Source organism: Sorex araneus, chromosome 3 (assembly GCF_027595985.1).
Source record: "Sorex araneus isolate mSorAra2 chromosome 3, mSorAra2.pri, whole genome shotgun sequence".
NCBI classification, from domain to species: domain Eukaryota; kingdom Metazoa; phylum Chordata; class Mammalia; order Eulipotyphla; family Soricidae; genus Sorex; species Sorex araneus.
Window position 1 is genome coordinate 149,796,510 of NC_073304.1, and position 15,306 is coordinate 149,811,815.

Below are 15,306 nucleotides of genomic sequence, written 5' to 3' on the forward strand. Positions count from 1 at the left end.
ATGAGAAATTGGAATGCTTATACATTACTGGTGATAATGCAAAAATGTGAGAGAATTGCAGGAAATGGTTTGGTAATTCTTCAAATATTTAGAGCTAGGTTACCATAACATGTGGCAAATCTATAACTATGAACATGACAAAGATAATCATTTAAAAATAGCCACACAGAATTTATATATAATTACTATGATTTCAAATTGTGGATGCATGATGTGTGCTTTCAGTGGCCAGGGGCTGCCTCTCCAACTGGGCCTGCCAAAGGCAATGGTCAAACAAAGGAGGAAACAGGGACTGCCCAGCTGGTTGGTAGTTGCTGTTTATTCCAGTCTCTCTCCAGTCTTGCGGTATAAGTTATCGAGAAATCAAGAATTGGGGGTAGCAATTCCACATAGATATGGTAACATAATCAACAGATGTAAAGCCCTTCCTTCACGGGAAGCTTCTTATAGGATAAAATCACATCCTGCTAGGAGATCCACCCAAGGGTGGAATTCCATCTAAGGTATATTACTTTCCCCTTTCCTTAGCCAGTATTCATTTAAACAGTCATCTTAAATTTACTTCTTAATAGTATTCCCAGTCATTTTATATGAACACAATAAGAGATATATTAAGTTTAAAGGGTGGTTCTCTTACGGACATCTTGCTATAAATCCTAGACTAGAGAGTTCTCTGTCTTTCCTAATCCTAGCAGGGTCCTTATCCAGTTACCTCTTTTTGGGTCATGACAGAGTTTGTCCACGACTGGGCTTTAAACTTATTCTATGTTTTATGGTGCTTGGTCTGTCCTTTTTCAATGTTAGCTTATCGCTTGTCTCTTTTGGATGCCTGGGTACTTACAACTTACCCTGGTCCATCCAAGTTCTTTGCTGGGACCTTCCTTTTAGGGTGTTAGGAACTAAGGGCAACTGAGGTTAGAATGAGTAAGTATGATAGATGCCCTGTGAGTTTCCACAACACAAAGCGGAGAAAGAGTGGTGGACAAGCGCAAGACTCAAGCATTCGGTGGCCTAGAGCTCTTTCACTGGCCGGCCCACGGTGACAGATAATGAAGGACCGGGGGAACAGAGAAACTGGGCCTGGGCCCCAGGCTGGTCAGTAGACAGTTTATTTTTCTCTTCTCCCTAGTGTAGTCTGATCTCTTCCCAACAGTGCAATCATAGTTGTAGTTTTGGTCGAAGTCCCAGTCATCATAGTTCCATTATCCTAGTCTCCTCATCACTTTATCACTGTCACTGTCATCCCATTGTTCATTGATTTGTTCAAACAGATGCCAGTAACACCTCCATTCATCCCTGTTGTGTTCTAGTGTAGCCTGATGGCGTATTGGGGGCTCTTTCAGGATCAGGGGAATGAGGACCATCATTGTTAACTGTTTTTAGCATATCGAGTACACCACGGGTAGCTTGCCAGGATCTGCCATGCTGGTGGGATACTCTTGGTAGCTCTCTAAGAGGGACAAAGGCTTTGAGGGCGGCCTCTAAATCGCCTTTACAGGTGTTCCCAGTCTACTGAATGTAAGCTTGTGGTCTACTGGCATGTTGTAATGATCTGCACTTTGACAAACATGCACTTGCCTGTGTCTCTGGGCAGCACCTGGGGCATCTGTGGCCTCAGGTTGATCTCCTAGAGGTTGATGGAGTGCACCTGGAGGTTGTTGAGCAGCTGGCAGAGCAAGACCCTATTGCGGAGGGTCTGTGCCAGGTCAAACACCTGAGCTGAGTCTCAGGTCACCTGGTGGTTGGCTGACAGCACCCCACAGTGGATGAGACACTGTGAGCACTGCCGCCATAGCTCTATGTCCGACAGAGCTGTGACTTGGCCCAGCTGGGGCAGGCGGCCATGCTGTGGCCACCGTGGTTTCTCCATGCCCTGCCAATGCCATTTTGTCTGAATCTTGCAAAACAGCCAGCGATATCCATCAGGAATCATGTGTAGAGTTCCAGCAGGGATCGCATGTAGAGTCTCCTCATAGATCTCAAAATCCTCTACTTTGTTGTATCTTCTTTCTCATCCTGTCATAGTCTTACAGTCCTCTCCTTCCAGTCATCATCATCATCTAGTCCTCCTGCTAGTCCCTGTCTTTTTAGTCCTCAAAGACTTCAAAGTCCCAAAGTCATCATCTTCCTCCTCCCTCTTTCCCCTTACAGCAGAGTTATACAGAAATCACAAAGGGTGGGGATACACAAAGGTGGGGTTGAACACTGTCATAACAACAAATAGATGTCATAACAACAAATCCACTCCTTCAGGGGATTTCTAGGGGATTAACACAAGGATAAAATCTCATCTGAGGGTTCAGCACTCCAGATTACTATGAGATCCACTCAAGGGCAGGATTCCATCTATGGTGTATTGCTTTATCCTTTCCTTAGCTAGTAATCCATTTAACCAGTCATAGTAAATTTACTTCTTATGATATTTCTAGCAATGTCATTTTGTATGAACACAGTAAGAGATATATTAAGCTTAAAGTTTTTCTCTTCCTGGGGACATCTTATTACATATTCCAGACAATAGTCCTCAGGCCATGTTAGTCTTTCCTAAGCCTGTAGGTTAGACTTATTCAGTTACTCCTTTTTGGGTCATGACATAGTTTGTCCCGTGACCATGCTCTTAACTTATACTTATGGTGCTTAGCATGATTCCTTTTTATGCCAGAGTGGCTCACAGCCTGCCTGGGTCCATCTAGTCTCTTCATTGGGACCCTGCTTTGGGAGTGCTAGAAATTAAGGGAAACTGAGGCATAAATCAAGTAAATACAGATCCCAAGAGTAAATTTTATTTAGAGTCAATTAACTCCCATGTTATAAAGCATAACATCAACTGTCTTCCTGTGTCTATACAAAAAAACTAGTGCTAAATAAGCTATGCAAATGACATAAAGGAAAGAGGAAATTAATATAGGATTATTAGTTCCTGATAGAATTGGGTTTGCCTCAGGGGCACTGTTTATTGAGAAACTCAATAAATCTAAGGTCTCTTCAGGAGGAGCAAGGACAACCCAATGTTATCCAACAATACCCAGGAGCAAATATTATTCAGAGTCAATTAACTTCCAAGTTACAAAAGTGTAGCATTCACTGTCTTCCTGTGTCTATATTAAAAAGGACATTGATCTAAAGAAAACTATGCAAAGAACATCAAGGAAATAGAAAATCAAATTTCACTTGCATAAACAAAATCCAGAGTCCTTAGAAGAACCTGACTTTATAAGTCACAGGGTCTGATTTGGGGATTTAACTGATTGACAGGGGAAGCAGAACACAAAGGAGAGGTTAAGGATCAACACAGAGGAATAGGCATGCTTCAGGAGCATTGTGATGGGTGTTACTCAATAAACCTAAGCTCCCTGCAGTGAGGGAAAAAGAACAAACCAATGTTATCCAATACACTACTTCACCCATAGTAACATGGAAGTGACCCAAATGTTTATTAACAAATGAAAGATAAGACAAATGTTGTGTTTCTATATAATGGATTGTTATTTACCTATAAAAAGGAATTCATAAATTTTTAATGATTTTCATACTTGTTTTGAGGTAACACATGAGATAATATCTACCTTATCCTAGTATAAGAGGCCTTATATTTCAAAACAATGGGTTTTTCTTCATCGACTTTAAAAATTAAAGTAGACTTTATAAATTAAATTAAGAGTAGAGACTTTAAGAGTAGATTTTTTTCTCCTTTGCCTCAGACCCTGTAAGTCTTTATTGACACACTGAAGGCAAAACAAATTGTTGCTGACTTCCTTTCTCAAGCCTGTGTTCTCCATTGAACATGTATTTTGTCTCTTTGTCTCTTTTCTTATTCTTTTGACCTTGTGTTCTCACTTGAACACATGTCTTTATCCCCCATTTACTACTTTCTAAGTGAGTTTTGTACAATAAAAACTATTTGTTTCATGAAAATAAAAATTGATGCCTCTTCCCCAAGAGTGTAGACTTGGGTTTTAGCCCATGGAGAAATGTCTTAGGTTTTGTGGATTTTTTACTGATATTTGACCGCTTCCTTTGTACTAGTTCCACTGAGGAGGCCATACTTTCTAACTCTCTATTCCCCTGTATCTCATGGACACCATCTAGAGAAGCAGGCAGTAGAAATTTCAGATGTGCTTAATGTCCTGTTTCTATGAACTCCGGCCTCCTACTTTTTCATGTTACATCATACACAGGGTTGGCAAACTGTTTGATACCTTGGCTGAGTCCTTGTTTGAATTAGTGTATCTGACAATTCTTTCTCTGAGGTCTATCATAGGCAAACTGTGTTCACATCCTACCTCTGTGAACTTTAAGGTTTTTGGTTGTTTCAAAACTTCTGATTGTAAGGGTGAAACTGATGCCATGACAGGCGGCTGAAATGAGAAAAATCAGGAAGGCCTCAGGTTCAGTTCCTGGAACTGAAACAGATTCAGTTTCCCAGAAATAAAACAATGCGTAACTAGCCAACCTGAACCCACCTGGGAAAGTTCCCAGGCTCAACAAGTGAGCTCAATTAGTCAATTCTCACAGTGCCCCAGAAGTTGCTTTTAGTTAACCTTAAAAGAACGAAAAGCCTATGTAATCATAAAATTGGTACTGATACTGAAAATTATTGTTTAAGTGTTGCCTGACCACTGTTACCCTAGACTCTTGCCAAAACACCTTTGTTTGGTAACTAAGATTCTTTTTGAAACAATAAGGCATGTACTGTTTGTGTAATCAAACCCTATATAAACTGCTTGCTGCCTGAAGTTGGGGTCGCTATCAAGAGACTACTTTGTGAGTGAGATAGTTGATCCAAGTGTACTGGAATAAAACTCTTTTGCATTTCGTGTTTGTGTCTCTGTCTGTCTTGCCACTTGGGAACCCAGAGTCCCAGGCTTAACATGATCTCAAGGGTTTACGTAAAATTCTTTTTCACTTTATGTGGTTTTTACTTTTGGTTTGTATGAGACTAATACTCCCTTCAACTCTTGAAATCCTCAGAAGAACTGGAGCTCCTCTTTGATCTCTTTAATATTCTACCCAATTACGTCTCTTGCCTCCTTTGAGACTGATCAGATGTCCATATGATTCTTCCTTCTTACTTAGGTTTTAGGGATACCTTTTTGCAATTATTTTATAAGCCACTCTACAGCTGACATTCATCTATGACTTCATCATCATCATCATATCATCATCATCATCATCATCATCATCATCATCATCATCATCATCACCATCATCCCATTGATCATCGAATTTCTCAAGCTGTCTCAGCAACGTCTCCATTTATCCTAGCCCTCAGATTTTAGAAGTCTCTCTCTACTCGTCCTTCTCAATGGTGCCGAATTGGAGACTCTTTCAGGGTCAGGGGAATGAGAACCATTATTGTTACTGGTTTTGGCATATGAATACGCTGTGGGGAGTTTGCGAGGCTCTCTCAGGTGGGCAGGAAACTCTTGGTAGCTTTCCAGGTTCTCCCAGAGGGAAAACTAGACTATAAGATGTCGCGCACTTCCAGGAGCTTGGTTTTATAGTCTCTGGATGTTGGCTATTGGTGGGATTACATGGAGCCGGGGGCAGACCCTAGGTGTGACTGCCTAGCTACTGGAAAATGGGGAATCTGGGCGGAAAAGGCCCAGTCCCGATCCCAGCAGGCTTGGAGGTCTCAGCCCTGGGTCCCCCACACCTGGGTTCCTCTGTGGGTTCCTTCATGCATGAGGCTCATCCAAACATGTGGAGAGGGGCCTTGAGTATGGCTGTGGCTAGTCTCCAGAGGTTTTCAGCCTTGGGAGCTCTGCTTGGGGTGGGGAGGGAAACTGAAACCCAGCCCCTCCGAGGGACCCCAGGAAGACAGCCAGGCATGGGGGCAAGAGACTCTGTGTCGCTCTCTTCTGGGAGTTTGGTTTTATAGTCTCTGGATGTTGGGCATTGGTGGGCTTACATAGTGCAGGGGTCAGTCCCTCGGTGTGACTGCCTAGCTACTGGAAAATGGGGAATCTGGGTGGAATTCCATCCATGACTTATTATAATAAAATAAATATTAATATTTATGCTCTTGAAAGTTCTAGGAAGTTCTTAATGCTATAACTATGTTGACTTATCCTAACTTGTATTATGGTTGTCATGCCACTTTTATGGAAACTTTATACCTTACCCAATACATAATAACAATAATACAGTAATATATTATGAGCATTTATTGATAATAATCTATATTTAGATTTTCTTTGTTCTGTATTTCTCCCTCTTTACCTGTAGAGTTCCTCTCACCTCTGTATTTTAGGCCCAACCTAAAAAGGACTACTAAGATGAAGACGGTTATGCAGCTTGAATCCAGTTACTGCTTGAGCTATTCAGGAATAAAGGGTAGGTTTCTCTCCCTTGTTAGACAGCTATAAGGATCTGGCTGTGATAAAGGAAGGAAATGCTGATGAAATATAGATTTGTCATTTGTTGCCTAGATTGATGGCAGTTTCTGGGTGTCTGAGGAGTTCATAGGTCTAGACGAACCACATTTACAATACCTCTTTGCTTGTAGGGCCCTGGGACACATATTCTGAAGAAATATAAGTGTTTTAATTATTATATATAAAAGAAGTAACCTTTGTGAATGTGTGACCCCAGAAATGGATGTTCCTTCTATTATGACCCAGATTTGAGCAAATGCTTCATAAATTCCAGACTTAAGAAATTAGAATTTGAATATGGTAAATGAGTATAGAAGTCATTTACTGCTAGGGTAAGTCCCTGGACATGCCCAAGACTCTATATAATAATGGCTTCAATGATGATGGCATGGTTTGTAAATACCTGTTCTTAAACTGTTGAGAGTGGCAATTTTATTCTTGGCAAGCATGACCAATGCTGAACACACATAAAACTCCCTGTTCCTGGCACAGGACAATGTCAGGTATCTGTTACCCTGAGTGGTAGCTTAGATGATTCAGAGTTTGTATACACCTGGAGATCATGCAGAAAGCAAGGGAAATAGGTGTTTCTCCTTTATTATATTCTGCTCATGTTTTTTTCTTCTTTTAGAAAACTATAATTGTTGGACATGGAGTGAGGCAGAAGCAACTCCATCATGCCTGGTTCTTGCTTCACATCTTGTTTTTCTTAAACATCTTGTTTTTCTTAAAACCCCACTTCTCACCCTCCACCCCCTTGGCCATCTATGAGGGAAGGATATCTGGGCTGAAAAACTGAGCCTTGGCATAGTTTCATAACCACTATCCACTATCTATAGAAGCCACCCAGACGCAGGCAGGGTGGACAACTGCCAGAATGTCTTGGAGCATGTCAGAATGACCCATTGTAACCGTTTGTTTGTACTGTTTGAAATGAGTAATGAAACTTGCATTTATCACTTATGTTTTTGTTTGAATTAATAAGTGCAGAGATGGGCCTTGAGCATGGCTGTGGCAAGGTTCCAGAGGTCTTCGGTTGCTGAGACTCTACTCGGGGTGGGGAGGGAAACTCAACCCACCCCCTCTGTGGGGCCAGGTGAAGACAGCCAGTCACGGGGGCAAGAGACTCTGCGTCACTCTCTTTCAGGAGCTTGGTTTTATAGTTTCTGGATGTTGGCCATTGATGGTATTATAGGGCGCTAGGGGCAGTTTCTGGGTGTGACCGCTTAGCTACTGGAAAATGGGGGATCTGGGCAGAAGAGGCCCAGTCCCGATCAGAGCAGGCTTGGAGATCACTATCATCAGAGTGATAGTAATCATAGTGATAGTGAATAAGCACAGGCTATGATGCAAACATTGACTACAAAACTTGCAGCTTCTCCCTTGCTCAGGGTCTTGCTTTGGCCTGCGTGCCTAAAGACTTGACCCCAGCTAGCTGGCTCTAATAAATTCTGCTTGCGTGTTGCATTACTAGCTGGATTCTTTGTGCAGTTTGGAGGGGGAAATTATTGACCCCATACCATAACACAATCTAGAAACATTTTTATGATCACTAGATAAGTAAGTTCAAGTATGGTCATATCTGAGTTCAAAGAGAGAAAAAATATTCCTGATTTCAGTTACTAAATCTTTATTTTCTACTACTTCCCAGTAATAAACCAGGTCTCAATACTGTCCTCCTGGAGCTTAAGTTGTTTTGTTGTTGTTGTTGTTGTTGTTGTTGGGGAGGGCGTATTTAAAGTGTCTGTGTATATGGGATACAAAAAAAGACAGACAATAAACAAATAGAATAGGAGTGAAATTCCTGCCTTCAGACATAGGAAATTTGAGCTTGGATAAAACACAGCACTCCTGCAGGCATTATACTTCTTTGTGTTACATCTGACACCCTTTGAATCTGTAATCATCCATATATGTGTGTCAGTGTTCGAGTATGATATTATATTTGTATTTGGTTTTATGTAAATTGTTTTATCTCTGGATTTTAGGACACATAGGGTAGGAGTGTTTGAAGGTGTCCCAAAACTTGTTGATAAGGGGATTTCCTCTGAGTACTTTTAGACACATGTTAGGGACCCTTGCCCATCCACAGAACAGCTTCAGTGACTAATGTGTCTCTGGGGAAAAAGCAGCAATGAATGATGAGGTCATGGATAGGGTAAGATAGGAAGTTGCATCACTCAAGAAAATTTAGGTTTTTTTTCTCCTGAGTACCAAGAAATTAGGGTCATACCAGGAGGTGTTACCCAAACTTCAATGAATTTAATATCATTTTTTTACATTTGAATATGGTCAACACTTTTGTATATTTACTAATTTTCTTTGAAATTATCTTCAAATAAATTAAAAACCTTTATTCTATGCTGCATTAATATATTTTGTGCTATGTTTTGAGAATACATTTTGAGAATACATCTCATGAACCTCTCAAATGTAGGTTAAGATCGATCATTAAAATTTAAAAAATAGCTTTCCTCGCTGTTGTAACCACTGGAAATTACTGCCAGGGGAACTTGTGCTTGCACACAGAGCACTGCCCTCTGGGGGACTCCAGCTCCAAGGAACTTTTGATTCCTTCTTTGATTCTTCCCTCAGAAGGCAGCTCTTCCATGGTGAACTAGATATGAAAGTGGGGGATGCCAGATTTCCCTCAGGACTGGGAAGAGAGATGATTTGTTTCTGGTTATTCTTCCCTGATCATATCTTTATGGAAGGAAGAACTGCAAGAGCAGAAGTTAGTAGGGACCAACGTGTAGGGGTGAGGAGGAAGCTTCTGGCTTTCTCATCAGGAGTGCTACACCAGGGAGCATACATTGTTGTTGCTCTGGTCCTGCTGCTGATCTGTAGTGATTGGAAGACAGGCTCTGCTTCCTATAAGGCACAAATTCATGCTTTTAGAAATAGCTATTGAGAAATATTTAAAAGTATAAGTATAAAAAGTAAAATTGCTAATAATATGAAATCTAGTTTTTCTGGTGATTAGTAAAGATGGTGCATACTGAGGTGTTGCCTGCAGTCCAGGGAAGAGAGTAATGATGTTATCACAAGAGAGCATCTCTCATGGAGAGATCTAAGAGGATTTAGTTTTAAACTTTGTCAGTAAAGGCTGAATATGCCCTCACCCTCTCAGATGCAACACTGCAGATACATTGAAAAATGAAACATGAACTGAGAGATGGTACAAGGCTTAAAGTTCTTGCCTTGCATGTGGCTTACTCCATTTTGGTCCTGAGCACTCAGCCAAGCACTCCTTGAGCTGCCATCTGGAGAACTTCTCAATCATCTAACTGGAGCTACCTGTGGAAAGTGAAGGTTAATTAAGACCCCAGTTGAGTAAAGCCTCTCATTGTGCCCTTGTGAAGAGGATCTTGAGTACAGACCCTGCTAATAACTAGGTGTTGTCAAGAAAAACCCTTATTCAAAAGTTCCTGATGAATCACTTTTAAGTCATGCACTATTTGGAGTAGCTGAGGCTCTGGTGGTTCTTTCCCACTAGGATTCTGCAATAGTCATCATATGTTTCCCATCAGTTTGGGGGAACCTAGAGTTTTGTTAGTGGAGTACAGAATAAGGTCTTGACTTGTGTTAGATGCTGAAAAGTGTGATTAAATCTGAAGATGCAAGTTGGAATGGTTTGTCTGACTTCATTGATCAATGGAAGTGGTAGGTGTTGACAGATCACTTTGAGTTTAAAGACATTTTTCTCTTGTGCGTGAATTGAAATTTACAGAAAAAAGAAAAATTGGTGGGAAGTAAAAATGAATGAAACACAGGGATTTCTCTTTCTCATTGTTATTTAGAGAGTATCTAGAATTGTGACTTTAAGAAAAAATCAAAGAAATTCAATTTTATTTGAATTTTTGTTCAAGACATTTGCAATTACAAGTAAAGGAAAACTCAATTCAATTGAGCTTAAGTGGCTAAAAAATTCCATCGGCTTAAGTACCTGGGAACACCCAGACATAGAGATTTCAGATCTCAGATCAAAGTCCTGTGGGCATCTCTCTGTGAGTGTCTTATGTCTAGTATCTTCTGTGTGGCAGGGAAAAAGAGGTTTTCTCATAACTTGAAAATGTTTCCATCAATATTTTTCCTTTTCCTAGAGATGTGATTTTAAAAATAAATTTAGGTGGTTTCTGCACTTAAGATGACACATGAAACTGACAATAGACAATTTCTTCTTGGACAATTTCTATCCGTGTTCTAAAGAGCACCTTTTAAAAATTAATGTGGATTTAATGCCCTCTACAAGACTATTCATTTTAAGGGTATAATTTCACACTGTCAAAAAGTAGTCTGACCACCTACGAGATGGTCAGACTTCTTCGTCAAAACCCTGAACGAATGGTTTGAGGCTCTTAGTGTTCCTGGAGCAAGCAGATGTCAATTGGCTACCCTAGCATGTGACAGGGACAAATAGAGACATTACCGGTGCCCGCTCGAGCAAATCAAAGATCAACGGGATGACAAGTGACAGTGAAAATTTCACACTGCTTTAAAATTTATGATACTATGTCATACTTACCACTCCCTTATCAATGGACCTCTATACCATATAGTCTTTCAACCCTCACATCCCTTTCCCATTGGTAATGTGAATTTTCGATGAAACTTCAACTCTGTATGTGTTCATATTCTCTATGACAATTCTTAAAAGAAAACTTGATTGTATCAGCTTCAGAAGAAAGAGGCAGCACTTCCAAACAAGGAGATGGCTGTAGAGATACATTGTTGTAAGCAGAGAAGCAAGGGCTCATGAAACTAATTATGTAATCATCCCTTTCAATTTTAAGTGTCTGCTTTGATATTTTAACATCTTCTTTATGACTCCTGCATTTCATCCAACTCCCTTGAGTCATGAGTCACCCCCCATCTTTCTTTGAGTCGAGAACTGTGCCCATCTCTATTCACATGCCCACTCTACAGTGCCTGCCTATTCAGTTCCAGAAAAAAACGCCTTCTAGAAGCAACCCCCACCCTGCTGAAAACAACACAATGTGTATTCCTCCCTCCTGCTAGTCACTGGTAGAGTCTTCTGGTCTCTAAGAATTTGGCTTTCTATTCTGGATATTTAAGATAAGTGCAATCATTTAGAACTTGTACTTTTGCATTTTACTTCCCTTAAAACAATGTTTAAAAGATTTTTATGTCATTGCATATTTCAGGGCTACACTCTTTTTATGGTTGAATAATATTCTGTTTTATGAATATGTCATATTTTGTTTACCTACCTTTTGACGATAAATATGTATTTTCCAACAATTTCTATACTGTGAATAATGGTGCTACAAACATTGGTGTGAAAATACCTATTTGAGTTGAGTTTTTGCTTTATATTCTTTTGGCTATATACCTAAAAGAACAATTTCTGGATCATATGGTAATCCTACTTAACTTGTTTTAGACAACCACCAAACTATTTTTTATAAGTGACTGTATTATTATGCAACTCCACCAGCAATATTCAATATCTTATACTTTTTTCATGTCAGTATCAATGCCTGTTACTTTGTTTTGTTTTATAATTTAACAATAGTCTCCTTATTCAGTGTGAGGTAGTTAGGTGGCATTTCCTTGGAGCTTTTATTTTACCAATGACTTTACTGACTTTCATTATCCTTTCACGTGCTAAGTGGCCATATATATATATATATATACATATATATATATATCTTAGTTGGAGAAATTTCTATTTAATTTCTGTATTGTTTTACTTTTAGGACTTCTTTATATTTTATGGATAACAATATTTTATTAGCATATCATTTAAAAATCTTTTTATTCTGTAATTGTTTGCTTCACTCTCTAGATAATGTTCTTTGATGTATAAAGTTTAATGATGTCTAATTTTGATAGTTATTTTTGATGGAAGAATTGTATGTCTATATTCAAGAAATTTACTTTATTATATTACACAAAAATTAACAGAGAATATATTGTAGATCTAAATATAGATCAAAACTATAAAATTTTAATTTATAGATTATAAACTAATCCAAAATATAGCATACTTATAGTTAAAATTGTTTTTTATTGAATATCTGTGAAATAAACCATTACAACACTGTTCATGATTGGGTTTCAGTCATTCAATGATCCAACAGCCATCCCTCCACCAGTGTATATTTTCCATCACCAATGTCCCCATTTCCCTCTCACCATCCCTCAACCCTCTGCCCCTCAGCCTGCCTCTACGGCAGGCACTTTTCTTCTTTCTCTCTCTCCTTTTGTGCAATATAATTTGCAATACAAGTACTAAGAGGTCATTGTTTAGGGTGTTCAGTATTTTATCAGGAAGGCAGAGCTGGAATAGCTTTTTTTTTTTCACTTGGTGGCAGCTGTGGGGTGTGGATGTGACTGCTGAGGCTTCCAGAAGTACAGGAAGGTTGGGGGAGGTAGCCCATCCTAAATTGGTGAAAAGCTGGAGATTTCAGTCACAAAACCTGCATACACACATTTTTGGCAGTGGGGTCCATCCCAAGATGATGGAGTCTGGCTGGGGGCATAGTGATGATTTTGGATTGTGGAAGCAACTAGTTGCTGTGGGCTCTGCTTGAATGGGCACCAGACTGACCTGTACCCCAACCTTCTGCTCACCCCTATCTGATTTACCCTGGTCTATTCAGCTTTTCACAGGTACAAGATTAACTGTGGCTTTTGATCTCTTTCAAGATTTATTTATGGGTCTCTGAAGCAAGGTTGGTAGAAGAGATTACAAGGTGGCACTGGAGTTGGTTAATGAGTGTGACTTGTGTGAACGTTTGTTTAGTCGGAGGCACTGAGACAAGGAACGCGAAAGAAATTTATTCATGGAGGATCACTGGATTCGCTCTGATCCTGTGACAAGAGGCAGAACAACCTGATGTCTCGTTTTTATTAACCATCCTACCTCTAGAGGGCGCAATACAGTGATATCATCAAAAGAAGTTACAGAAAGAACATTGAAGCAGGCATGTATTGTTTTCTTCTGTCTGCAGGTCAGTGGATTTAGTCCTCAGGAAAGAGATACAAAATGAAACTGAAATCTTTCTTGGGCTACAAGCATTTGGGTTTGCATCCCAAAGACAAGCTGGGCAAGCATCTGGAATCTGCATCCCAAAGACTAGGCTGGGCTAGCACCTGAGATCTGCATGTCAAAGATCAGGCTGGGCTGACACCTGAGATCTGCATGTCAAAGACCAGCCAGGCTTCTGTGAGAAAAGGAAAACTGACCCTTTTGATAAACTGAAACTTATGAAATTATTTACTGAAGGCAGCTTAAAGGAAAAGATGTTTAGCTTCATCCAAACCAGTCAGGACACATGAGAAATCTCACCCATTTTCATGGGTCCCTTGTTCCTGCCTGTGTATGGTGCAGTCTACAAGGGCTCATTCTGATGGCTCAGTCCAACCCCAACAGTGACTGCCATCCCTGAGTATAGGGAAGTGAGGGGGGAGGTAGCTCATCCCAACTCTGAGAAAGCCTGGAGATTCCAGTCACAAAACCCACATATCCAAATTTTCAACAGGTTAATAGCTCAGTGAAGTCTGTCCTGAGATGGTGGAGTCTGGCCAGGGGCATGGGAGTGTGCATGCAAGTGGCTGCTGAGACTTTGCTTGGATGAGCACCAGGCTTACCCACCCCTCTGATTTACTCTGGTCTGTTCAGCATTTCACAGGTCTGAGATTAGCTGTAGCTTTTGATCTTTTTCGAGATTTATTTATGGATCTATGAAGCAAGGCCAATAAATGAGCTTGTACAACTAAGCTGAAGGTGGTTTGTAGGTGTGGCTCCCACATACTTAACTTTTTTGTGTGCCAACCTAGTTGAGAAGTCCATATTCTCCCATTTCAGAAAGATAAGGCTCAAGGCTCCCAACATGCCCTCAGGAACAGGAATGGGGCCCTCTCCTCTTTCTGGGCACTCTGCTTCAAACACTTGTGGGTTTCTCAGAGGTATTGTAGTCTCCATGTTCACTCTGTGTCCAGTGCCCTCAACTAAGTATTTGTGGGTCACTGAAGTACTTATCCCTATCCATTATCCCTACACAAGTGGGAGAAGTAGGAGCAGAAAACCATCCTGCAGGGAAGTGGGGAGCTGCGAACAGAGATGTCTGGTTTATGTCTGCTGCAGAACTTTGCCAAAGTGGAAACTGGGTGCATTGGAGGGTGGTGGTTGAGTTCCTCACCAGTCCTGCTGCATGTGTTCTAGGATGGATTAAAAGATAGATGGAGGTAGTAGTTAAATTTCTTTTCTAATCCTGTTCTAAGTGGATTCTCTTTTTTTTGAACCAAAATTCTGAACCAAATTTTTAACCAAAAATTTATTAACATTATAAATCCAAACAAAGCAAACCTACAAATTTTTCTCATGACCATGTTTTAGGAATCCTCTATTGTGCTGTGTTTGTTGTATGCATTTTATGTGCAAATTTGCATTTTTAATGTTAAAATGCAATTACATAAGTTTACCCTATATTTTAAAATTAATTTTCCAGAGGCGAAGTATAGTCTTCCTCCCCTTAGACTATGCATTAATTGAGGGTCTTTTGCTTTATTTTAGGCAGGATGATTTACAATGTTGTTGATGGTAGGGTTTCATGCATAAAACTTTTCAGCACCACATGCTCTACAAGAGTGACCACTTCCTTTCGACATTTCCTCATTCCCACCCTCCAACCCCCGCGCCCCATGGTTGTGAGGACTGGCCCAGGACAGACCACAGGACTCTTTTTACAGGAGCCTGCATTGCAGAATAACTTGATTTTCTGCCCCTGAGCAAGGAATTTGGATATAGGTGCCCCGGGTCGCAAGAAGGGTGTTGGTCAGACCAGATAACCAGATACTTCTCACAAGACCCATATCACAAGACCCATGACTGCCCCCAAAACCAGGACATTCCTGAACATTGCCGCAAATGCTGATCTCTAAAACCATAGGCTAAGGAGTG